The following is a 9,660-nucleotide window of genomic DNA, read 5'->3' on the forward strand; positions in this document are numbered from 1 at the left end:
ACTCAGATGATTTGAAATTACTAGAATACTCTATGTGCTTCACTTATATCTTTTGAGTTATATAGTTTTTGCTCTTGTGCTTCACTTATATCTTTTAGAGCACAGTGGTGGATTTCTTTCATAGAAACAATTGTTCTCTCATTCTTCACTTATATTATTTTGAGAGTCCTACAAAACAGCGTGGTAATTTGCTCTAATTATAATAGGCATTCAAGATTAGTAAAAAAAATTCTTATGAGTGTGTTGAATACTATGAGAAGTTTGATACTTGATAATTGTTTTGAGATATGGAGATGGTGATATCAGAGTCATGCTAGTTGAGTAGTTGTGAATTTGAGAGATACTTGTGTTGAAGTTTGCAATTCCCATAGCATGCACGTATTGTGAACTGTTATGTGATGAAGTCAGAGCATGATTTATTTATTGATTGTCTTCCTTATGAGTGGCAGTCGGGGACGAGCAATGGTCTTTTCCTACCAATCTATCCCCCTAGGAGCATGCGCGTAATATTTTGTTTTGATAACTTGTAGATTTTTGCAATAAGTATGTGAGTTCTTTATGACTAATGTTGAGTCCATGGATTATACGCACATTTTCTTCCTTCCACCATTGCTAGCCTCTCTAATACCACGCCCTTTTCGCCGGTATCATACACCCACAATATTCCTTCCTCAAAACAACCACCATACCTACCTATTATGGCATTTCCATAGCCATTCCAAGATATATTGCCATGCAACTTTCCACCGTTCCGTTTACTATGCCACGCTCCATCATTGTCATATTGCTTTGCATGATCATGAAGTTGACATTGTATTTGTGGCAAAGCCACCGTTCATAATTCTTTCATACATGTCACTCTTGATTCATTGCATATCCCGGTATACCACCGGAGGCACTCACATAGAGTCATATTTTGTTCTAAGTATCAAGTTGTAATTGTTGAGTTGTAAGTAAATAAAAGTGTGATGGTCATTATTAGAGCATTGTCCCAAGTGAGGAAAGGATGATGGAGACTATGATTCCCCCACAAGTCGGGATGAGACTCCCGACTAAAAAAAGAGCCCATAAAAAAATAAAAGGCCCAAATAAAAAAATGAGAGAAAAAGAGAGAAGGGACAATGCTACTATCCTTTTACCACACGTGTGCTTCAAAGTAGCACAATGATCCTCATGATAGAGAGTATCCTATGATATCACTTTCATATACTAGTGGGAATCTTTCATTATAGAACTTGGCTTGTATATTCCAATGATGGGCTTCCTCAAAATGCCCTAGGTCTCTGTGAGCAAGCGAGTTGGATGCACACCCACTTAGTTCCTTTTGTTGAGCTTTCATATACTTATAACTCTAGTGCATCCGTTGCATGGCAATCCCTACTCACGCACATTGATACCTATTAATGGGCATCTCCATAGCCCGTTGATACGCCTAGTTGATGTGAGACTATCTTCTCCTTTTCTTGTCTTCTCCACAACCACCATTCTATTCCCCATATAGTGCTATGTCCATGGCTCACGCTCATGTATTGCGTGAAGATTGAAAAAGTTTGAGAACACCAGAAGAATGAAACAATTGCTTGGCTTGTCATCGGGGTTGTGCATGATTTAAATACTTTGTGTGGTGAAGATAGAGCATAGCTAGACTATATGATTTTGTAGGGATAACTTCCTTTGGCCATGTTATGTTGAGAAGACATAATTGCTTAGTTAGTATGCTTGAAGTATTATTGTAACATCCCAAAATTCTAAATTTCGGAATGTTATAATAAATAGATAGATTTGATTGAATGTTTGATTGATTGACTGAAAGTGAGTGAATTCGAAACTCCTTGAAAGTTAAATGAGAGGGAATAAAAGGACTTTCCCAAACTTTCATATTTGCTTTCTGATCTCCATGAATTCAAATTCTTTTCAACACAAAACCCTTGAGTGAAGATGATATGACTTCTTCCATTTAAAAATGAAAAGGGTGTTTGAAAAATATTTGAATTCCATTGGGAAATATTTTCCAATTCAGAAACTTTATGCAACTCAATGATTTTCACGAGAGAAGATAAAATGACTTCTTCAAATTATGAAATATGAGTTGGGAGTTTCAAAGGATCAATTTCAAGTCCTTTTGGAATTAATTTTCAATTTGGATTTATTTGAATTTTATTCAAATTACTTTTCTCCAAAAATAAAATATATGGAAATTAGGGTAACATGATTCCCTACAACAGAAAATTGGAGAAAAATTAATTTGAAATCATTTTGGTATTTTTAAAATGATTTTAGTTGGATTTTAATAGACCAGTAGCACTCTTTGATTTATCTGATTTTGTGTGTCTTTTATTTAATGCTAGAAAAATGTCCATGTCGTAGAAAATCTTTTTCTAAAATTTTTGATATATTATATGCCTATATAATATTTTTTAATTATTTTGTTTTTATTATTTTATTTGTCTGGAAAATATAGTTTAAAAAAACCCCTCCTCGCTGACTGGGCCGGCCCAGAAGCCAGGCCAAGGCCTAGCTCCACGCCTCCTCCCTCCCGTCCCTGACCAGGACTCCTCCCGAGTCCGCCGCCGCGCCGCCATGGCCGTCGTGCCCGCCCCGGACTCCTCCTACCCCTTCCCCAAGCTGCGCCTCCCCTCCCCACCTATAAAGGGCGCCGCCCCGGACCCCGCCTCCCTCTCCTCCCCGCCTCTCGCCGCCGCATCTCGCCGCCGCCGCCGCGCTGCATCACCACCGCAGCCGCCCCTCGCCTGCGCCGTCTCGCCTCACTGCCGCCTCTGCTGCACTGCCGCCCCGCGCCGCCCGCAACGCCCCTCACCGCTGCCGCTGCTTCCGCCGCCACCGGAGCCGCCGCCGGAGCCCCGCACCGCCTCGCCGGAGATCGCCGGAGTAACCACCGTCATCGCCGGTTCTTTTGGGTGAACCGGTATAAACCGTAACCCGCCTCGGTTTTATTTTAAGTTCAGTTTTTTTTTTAAAAAACCTAGACTAGATCTGTTTTTTTAGGTTTTATTAAACAACGAACGTCCACTGTTTCGATCTTATAAACGAGCGTTCGTTATTTAGTATTTTCGTTTCCTGGTTATTTTTCGGCCAGGGACCTATCCGTGAAGATTTATTTACAAATTAGTCCCCAATTTTCAAATGACTATAACTTTTTGCTCGTTAGTCCAAATTCAACGAAACCAACGCCCACGTCTTCGTTGTGATCCCCTCTATCCGGATAAACAACTTAAACATGATTTTGAGAACTTTAAAATTTGAATTAGATCAGATTTGAATTCAAACTTTGTTTGATCCTAACTTGAGTTTCGTAACTCCGTTTGAGTTGATTCTTTTTGCAAATCGAAGCTCTTGACCTAAACATTCTAATAAGGCCAAATTCACATAATTTTGGTACTGTTAGAAATTTCTTTATGTTGTAATAGCTATTTGCTTGGTTTTGACGTTTTCCGAATCGTCTTCTTTGTTCTTTCTGATCTTTGAGTGATTGCTTATGTGTGGTTACTATTGCTTGCTTACGATAGATTGACTGGAGTGTGACGAGTAGAGCTATCAAGAGTTTTGAGTGCGAATCATCTTCATCAACATTGCAGGCAAGTTCACACTTTGATCATACCTTTTCTACAACCCAGTTTTATTGCATTAGACCAATCCTCACACATTGCATGATTAGGATCTAATTAAATTGTGGGATGGGAAGTAGATGAGGTAGTACCTATCACCTGTATTATTATGAAACCTTTGGGAGTTACTTCTACGTTTGCTTATTATGCCATGCTATGCTAGTAGACGTGGATTGGGTGAGTGATATCCATGACAGATGTGAGTTGATAATTTTAATGGTTTATCTAAGGTGGCAACTTAAACACACATCTGGGTGGATTGAGGCACCTGATGTCTAACAGGACTTGCCTGTTTTATTTTGGACCGCCACCCCAGGCTCAAAGGGATCATAAGATCATTCATGCTAGAAACTTCCGTGTGCAGCCACATGCTACTATGGGCTCTGGCATAGTCGACTAAGTTGTGCGAACTCTTACGGGGTGGACTAGCAGATGTAGGGGTTGTAGGTGGTACGGTCTACCCCACATGTAAGGTGCTAGCGTTTCTGAAAGACTATGTCTCGGTCATCTGTTTCTCAAACACCATGTAGTGCGAGAAAACAAACGGAGGCGATCGAGTCATGTGGGGAAAAGTGCGCAAACCTCTGCAGAGTGTACAAACTAATCATGATTAGCCGTGTCCCCGGTTATGGACATCTTGAGTATCTAGTTCTTGGATTATCCTGTTGATCTCATCACGTTACTTTAAATTAAGATTGTTGGGTTTAATGATGTTACTTAATTGGGATTGAGAATGCTGTCAACCATTCTCAATGTTCAACAACCACCATGATAGTTAAATAAAATTTATTCCTTTGCAGTAGGGAAAAATTGGCTTTACGCAAAAACCTTATAACCATAGAGCTTTTTTTCCACCAGCCAAATATGCATGTAGTGATAGCCTTTATTCATCATTTTCTCTATGGTGTGAATTTGCCAGTACATTCAATGTACTGACCCGTTTCGGGCTGCAACGTCTCATGTTGCAGGTTTATCTTACGACGAGTAAGTGATACGTTAGGGTTAGGATTTCTACACTCAACTTTGCCGTTGGTGTTGATGCGAATCCACAACCTTGTTGCTTCCACTATATGGATTGAGGTAATAGTATTTACGTTACTTTGTACATGTGATTTACCTCTGTTATAAATCCTTCGAGTACTGTGTGTGTCAGCATACCGATCCAGGGATGACACTTAAGCACAAAGACTTGATCCATTCGGGTCAGGTCGCTACAAGATGGTATCAGAGCACATGTTGACTGTAGGACGTGACCCTAGAAACTGGAAAGCCCATAGCAAAGATTTTTCTTTACAAAAAGATCTTTTACCCCTTTTCTCTTCTGAGCTTATTCAAAAATTCTCTTTAGTGAGACCATACCCCTTTCCCCTTTTGACCACTCGAAGATTCCACTGATGAGACCACTCCAAGAAGTACAAGATATCGGACAACTAAGACCACTTCGGAATGAAGAGTATTTTCCGTGCATCTGAATAATGGAAACTACAACGGTTGAAGCCGAAGACAAGTAGAATTTGAAGGCTCTGAAGAATTCCCAGATTTATATGACCTAGGAAGGCTACCCTTATGGAACTTGGCAGACAATGGAAGTTGTCAATACCCGAGATCAAGGTGTATTGGAGAAAGACCAAAACATGGAGAGTTGAGAACTCAAGGTTTTATCAAGAAACCCTAAGGCAGGAGATATCAATTGTGGAGAGATAGCTCATGGAAATGACAAGAGCAGAAACACGGTTATCCGTGATGTCGTCACCCGCTAATGCTATTGTCACCGTGCTGAGTTAAGGATGCATGTCTTTAGAATGGATTTGATGGAAGAAGGCTGATGGAGCACCTATCATAAGATGAAGTTTTAGCCCTAGCCGGTGTATCACCAGGATCTGGAATAGTACATCAAGAAGTTTAAAATGGAGCTCTAGGAAGTCGTATTAGACAAGGAAGTATTTCATGAGGAACTCAGGATCCTGAAGTTGAGAGTAGACAAGCTGGAGGAGCTACAACATCGAGATACCGGAGAATTGTCAAGAACTAAAGGACAGTATGGCCATGGTTCATGTGAAGGATGTTGAAACCTAGAAGTTTGAAATACAACTCCAGAATATTAAAGGATGTCACGAGAGATTTCACGTCAACAGAGATTGATCTGGCAAAAGAACTTGAGAAAGATAAGCATGATCAGAAGAAGGCATTGGGGGCATGAACAAGACTGGAAGAGTGTGGTGACATTGAAGATGTATTGACCTTTAGAAGACCAAACCCCTGTTATATACCTACGTTAGATGCGACGTTTGTGAGCTGTCATTTGTTTGATGTTTTTCGACAGCCACAACAAAAATCTGTCTTTTCAAAACTGTTGTTTGCATTGTGTGCATCCCCCTCTCTTGATCTCTCTTATCTCACCCCAAAACCCATGGACCTAATAGAGGATGAATGAAGATGAGCTTGTATTTTCTGGACCAATGAGTCAATTGGAGACAGATCGATGGATTCAGAACATGGAGGATCACATGGAGAATAACCCTATAGTTGGAAAGGATATGGCCCAGCATGCTCTTCAATGCTTTGAAAGAGGTGCTGCTACTTGGTGGAGGATGTAGCAAACCATCAATGGATGTCAAGGAGTAACCACTCGGAAAGATTTTAAGTTGACTTTGCTAAAGTCTCAGTTTGTGTCCCAGAAACTGAAGCCTTATGGAAAGGATATGAAAAACTTGTGCATGCAAGCTTTGTGGAGAAATAGGACACAACCATAAATAACACAAGGATGAATGCCCTAATTGTGAAGGAAGTCACCTAGCTGAAGAATGCCCAATTAGGCAGATTACTTGTTTCTTGTGTGAAGGGACTACCCACTATCCTGCTCAGTGTCACATTTACCCCATGGTACAACGAACCATCCAGCAGAAGAAAGAAGTAATGAAAGGAGCCCTCCTAGAAATTTTAGAAGAAGTTGTGATGAAGGAAGAGATGGAGAACACATCTAAAGAAGGCCCGAGTAAACCCTACACTAAGTCTTGCTATTCATGTGGAGAAGAAGGACACATCTCCCAAAATTGTTTGAATGGGAATCAAGTAGAATTCCCGACGGAGGAAGTAGAATATGACCCACAAGAAATAGAAGCCATGATTGGCATGAAGAAGTCCAGGAAGAGAAGTAGATTGGATTCCAGGAAGGACCTGAGTCATATCACCTGTTATAGGTGCAAGGAGTCAGGGCACTACCTCAACAGTTGCCCAAAAAGGAAACCTCGAGACTTGTCAGAAGTAATATGTTTTAGTTGTAATGGAGCAGGGCACCTTGCCAGAGATTGTCCGAAGGAGAAGGAGACTTGTGATAAATAGTTGAGTTTATAACAGAAGAAATATAGTAGTAGTAGTGAGAACATTTTCCCTTCATATTGAGGTGTTGAGTTGAGACATGTAATGGAGAAGCGAGAGATTGTAATCATTTGAGAATGAATAAAGTTAGCATCGTTGGTAAAGATTTGGATTTTATGAGTTGTTACTCTATGAAGAAGAATTTTGGCCATTCTGAGGATATGAGAAATATAGTCTATGGAAGGTTTGTGCATTTTAAGGGTGGTAGTACCCTGTAATGGACATCGGACAAAATGAATACGAGTTTTGTCGCGATATGTGTGATGCCCCAAGAGTATGTGGGATGAAGTTGGAGACCGTCAGTTGTTTGGACCAAAGGTGATCAAAGGAGTCAGAAGAGAATGTTAAGTTGATTCGAGATAGACTGAAAGTAGCTCAGTCCAGGTAGATGAGTTATGTAGACTCAAAAACTCAAGGAGGTAGTCTATGAAATTGGAGATAGAGCATGTCTTCATGTGTTCCCTCTGCGAAGAGTTAAACGAATTGGAGTTAAGGTAAAAGTTAGCCCCGAGATTTGTAGGACCATACCGAGTTTTGGAAGCGTATGAGAGAAGTGGCCTACAAGTTTGAGTTACCCGAAGGACTGTCAGGAGTTCAAGATGTGTTTCACGTTTCCCAGTTGAAGAAGTGCCATGCAGAGATGGCCAATATTCCCATGTAAGGACGCTTGACCCTGGAAAGGAAAATGATGTTCCACGAAGTGGAATATGGACGTCATAAGTATAAGTTTTTATCTCGGTATGAGGGATATCCCACGAGGATGAAGAGATAAATTACTATTGGATATAAAGGAGGTATGATGTCAGAAATATCGATCAATGAAAACTCCATGATGAGTCTGAGTAATCATGTCCTAGTTTGGTGCCAATAGAAGGAAGGAAGACAATACAATTGGATAGATTTAAGAATACTAGGAAGTTGGAAGTTGGAATAATAATAAGTTGCCCAATGATAAGTTCAAGGACTACAAGTGATGAGATGGGCCATAACCCACAGGCCCCAGGACCTGCCAAGAAGCAAGCACATTCTTGCTGAAGGAAAAACCTTGGAAGTGGATATACCTTTGTCGACAGACGATTTTATAGGAGTTTACGCAAAACCTGAGAGTTGTGAAGGAACGATAGATGTTTGTCAAGCTTGCAGAATCAATGGATTATTCCGAACATGGTTCGTCGACGAGAGAAATTCTGCAATGCTTGTGAGGTTGACCGAGTGTTACAATGCGAGATTCGCTAAACCGTATACAAGGTAATGATTTGGGTGCGGGATGGATTGATCACCATACCGACTTACTCTTATTATTCGCCTTGCTATATGGGATGGTAAATCTGAGTGACTTACCTATAGTGGAGAGACGATGATATTAAACCTTGTAAACCTTAGAATGGTATAGATATTTTTTTCCCTTGTACACGGTAGTTGTTACCAACCATACGTTATACGGTGAGGATCAACCCAGACCCATTTCCTGCAGGAGAAACCATAAATTGTTGACCACCATGAGATATCGAAAGTTGTTTAGTCTTGGCGCCAGACCCGTCAGCTAAGAAGACCCAATCTCGGAAGAACCTTACCAAGATGAAAGGATAGAAAAATTGTGGTAAGGTTATGCCACTACCGGAAGAGCCAGAGAAGGAATTTTCCGAGGATTTGAGAAGACCGACACTGTTAACAATATGGATGAAGTATATGAGTTTCGATGGAGCTGTAACCATGCTTCTAAGGGTGGTAGCACCCCAGACCCTGGAGACGATTGATGGATTTTTTAGGAGACCCCAACCCTAACCTATTTCTTTCTAGCCTCTCCGAATCTCGAGGACGAGATTCATTTTAAGGGTGGTAGGTTTGTAACATCCCAAAATTCTAAATTTCGGAATGTTATAATAAATAGATAGATTTGATTGAATGTTTGGTTGATTGACTGAAAGTGAGTGAATTCGAAACTCCTTGAAAGTTAAATGAGAGGGAATAAAAGGACTTTCCCAAACTTTCATATTTGCTTTCTGATCTCCATGAATTCAAATTCTTTTCAACACAAAACCCTTGAGTGAAGATGATATGACTTCTTCCATTTAAAAATGAAAAGGGTGTTTGAAAAATAAAATATATGGAAATTAGGGTAACATGATTCCCTACAACAGAAAGTTGGAGAAAAATTAATTTGAAATAATTTTGGTATTTTTAAAATGATTTTAGTTGGATTTTAATAGACCAGTAGCACTCTTTGATTTATCTGATTTTGTGTGTGTTTTATTTAATGCTAGAAAAATGTCCATGTCGTAGAAAATCTTTTTCTAAAAATTTTGATATATTATATGCCTATATAACATTTTTTAATTATTTTGTTTTTATTATTTTATTTGTCTTCAAAATATTGTTTAAAAAAAAACCCTCCTCGCCGACTGGGTCGGCCCAGAAGCCAGGCCAAGGCCCAGCTCCACGCCACCTCCCTCCCGTCCCCGACCAGGACTCCTCCCGAGTCCGCCGCCGCGCCGCCATGGCCGTCGTGCCCGCCCCGGACTCCTCCTACCCCTTCCCCAAGCCGTGCCTCCCCTCCCCACCTATAAAGGGCGCCGCCCCGGACCCCGCCTCCCTCTCCTCCCCGCCTCTCGCCGCCGCATCTCGCCGCCGCCGCCGCGCTGCATCACCGCCGCAG

This window comes from Triticum dicoccoides, chromosome 4A (genome assembly GCF_002162155.2).
Source record: "Triticum dicoccoides isolate Atlit2015 ecotype Zavitan chromosome 4A, WEW_v2.0, whole genome shotgun sequence".
NCBI classification, from domain to species: Eukaryota; Viridiplantae; Streptophyta; class Magnoliopsida; order Poales; family Poaceae; genus Triticum; species Triticum dicoccoides.